This window comes from Pteropus vampyrus, unplaced genomic scaffold (assembly GCF_000151845.1).
Source record: "Pteropus vampyrus isolate Shadow unplaced genomic scaffold, Pvam_2.0 Scaffold52, whole genome shotgun sequence".
NCBI lineage: Eukaryota > Metazoa > Chordata > Mammalia > Chiroptera > Pteropodidae > Pteropus > Pteropus vampyrus.
In genome coordinates, this window is record NW_011888833.1 from 56,647 (window position 1) to 59,120 (window position 2,474).

At 53.8% G+C, this 2,474-nt stretch overlaps 1 protein-coding gene and 1 long non-coding RNA gene across 3 annotated transcripts in view; both read right to left on the reverse strand.

Annotated features, from left to right (window-relative positions):
• LOC105292123 (beta-1,3-glucosyltransferase-like) overlaps positions 1-2,474 on the reverse strand; it is a 61,051-nt gene that overhangs the window by 49,837 nt on the left and 8,740 nt on the right. The gene's annotated exons all lie outside the window — the stretch shown is intronic.
• On the reverse strand, positions 1,170-1,893 carry LOC111739643. Its single transcript, XR_002780325.1, has 2 exons — positions 1,806-1,893; positions 1,170-1,682 (listed from the first exon to the last, which is right to left on the reverse strand). It is a non-coding gene; the product is annotated as an uncharacterized LOC111739643 (long non-coding RNA).

Sequence of the window (2,474 nt, forward strand, 5' to 3'; positions counted from 1 at the left end):
GCAGCGCCCCGCGTGCGCGCCTCCGGCTCTCGGCCCAGGAGAGGTGGCCGCTCCGCCCCAGGCACCGCGTGCTCCTCCAGGACGACCTGCGCCGCTCCGGCCACCAGCCTCCTCTCCGCCCTTACCCCCTGCCCTCCAGCTAGGCCGCGTCCTGCACCCTGATGTGCCGCCCCCACTCCTCCTGGACCTCCAGCAATTGGTCCATGGTCCCCTTCTGGTCCCCAAAGTGATGGGGGGCGGCGGAAAGGGGAAGCGAAAGGACCTTGCTCTGCTCCCTGTTGCCATCTGCTGTGAAAACCAGCAACTCAACTCTGAACACGGTTGGCACCAGGTTTCCACTTGGGTGAAGGTGTTTCTTAATTGGCTCAACTAATTTACTTAAGGTTCGTTTTTAATGGAATTCGGCCAAACGCTTAGGCCTGGAATTTGGCTTTCGAAAGAAGTATGTGTGTGAATGTAATTTCGTACAAATGTAACCAAGCGTTCACCAGAATGGAAAAGGAAGGGCGTCATTTCAAAACGCCTGATAAAAATGAATTAAGTCGGAATGCGAGCAGAGGAGCATCCTGCCAAAACCATGGGGCTGTCGGGGGTCTCCCTGGCAGGGCACTGGCCCCCTTAGATCTGTGGTGGACTGACGAGGAAAGGATCACAGACCGAGGACTACAAACCCCACTAACCCCACTAACAAGCCTGCACCCCGGGCCCCCACTCTCCTCTGCCTTAGGAAGCTGGCAGGACCAGGTGCTGGCTCATCACCCACCTGAGCTTAGGCCACCACCTCCCGCAGGTCTTGTCCGTTTTCCTTCGTACTTGGTCACATTTTTCAGATGCCCACTCTGTGCCCGGGACTATGCTAAGCTCTCTAGGAACACTGGTATCTCCCACGTGGACACGCAGCATTCACCCACTTGCTAAATATCAAGAAGGCACTGAGGTGCCCGTGCCAGGACCCGAGGAGGGGGCGGGCGGGGGGGGACACCAGCAAGATGTGGGGGAGCTAGAGAAGCAAACGCTGAATAAATGTTTGTTGGCTTGAGCCCTATAGACACAAGTGCCATTAGGGGTTAACCTCAAATACACCAGGATAGTATTGTCATTTGTCCATGTAGCAGCTACTGTGAGTTTTGTTTGTTTGTTTGTTTGTTTTAAAGAAGGAAGTCTGGAGACAATGGGTTTTCTCTCTCCGGTTTATATTGACTTCTTAAAACTGAGAACGAAATATCGTGCACGTTGTCTACTTCACATGAATGAAAAGGTTTCCATTTTGTCCCATTCAGCCAAGGTTTGTGGCCACACGGCAATGCTGTTGGTTGGTAGGAGAGGGGAAAGAAACGTAGGAATCCTTCCTTTCACTTTTTAGTGAGGCTTTTCAAATTTGTGGCTGACTGTACTGATCCCTTTTATCCTTCTAAAACGTACCTGCCTGGTTCAGAGTTCTAGAAGGCTCTCAATTTCCAAAGCTGTTTGCCTTTCTTCCAAGAAAATATGCCTCGCATCATTCAGATAGTAAACACTAAAGCAAGGTGGGTTCAGATAGACACAGATGCCCAACAATTAAACAGCTAGCTTGCCAAGTGTGCTCAAATACCTGCTCCACGTTTGGTAACCAGCAACTCCGGGCGCCTGATCAACATTTTCATCGAAATTCATCGTGTCAGGGAATTGCCGTGTGCCGGGGCCTGCAGACAGCAGAGAGCACACACTCTGTTTAATAAACTCGCCCTGGCGTTTCTCCCTTCCACACAGACATAGATAAATGGCACGTTACAAAGCTCCATAACTCACATTCTAAAAAGGATTACCTTTCACCGACTCCGGTCCTGTGATTAATGGACTTGCTGGGAGTTCTCTCTCCCTACCACGAGTCCAGAGTCTCCTGGAACAGAGGTGCCGGTGAGGACACGAACAGGTGCAAGCGGCTCCTCGGGTGCAGCCAGAACCCACCATCCCGTTGGGGCGGCACCAACGTTGCTTTTTACAGCACAGGTGGGTGGGGACACCTGGGAGCTCGCCAAGGGAAAGACAGATCTGTCACAGCCGTGGGAATCTGTCAGAAAGGCGGAAGGGCCTTTTGTGCAGGGCCTTGAAGGAGACCCAGGAGGGTCCTGGGCTGGGAGGAGGAAGACCTCCGGGGCAGAGGCACCGCACGCAGTGGAGTGGGGACTTGGAGAAGATGGCACAGGGGGCTCACCCAGCCCCTCCTGGCCTGCTGCCTCTCTGCTGTGCCTTGTAAGAGGCTTCCTGGGAATCCAGCCTGACCAAGGGACAGATTCCAACTCCCCTCTCCCCAGGGCCCCTCACAAGGGAGTGGCCATAGGAATCACAAGTGACCCCAGGGATCACTTTCCAAACCTAAAATCAGATCGAGGGGCAGTTGGGACTAGATACCGGGTCTCTAGGGCTTAGGGTCATCGTGAGCATCACGCCCCGATTTAACCCCCTGCTGACCGCACCCCACCCCCAGAATCAAG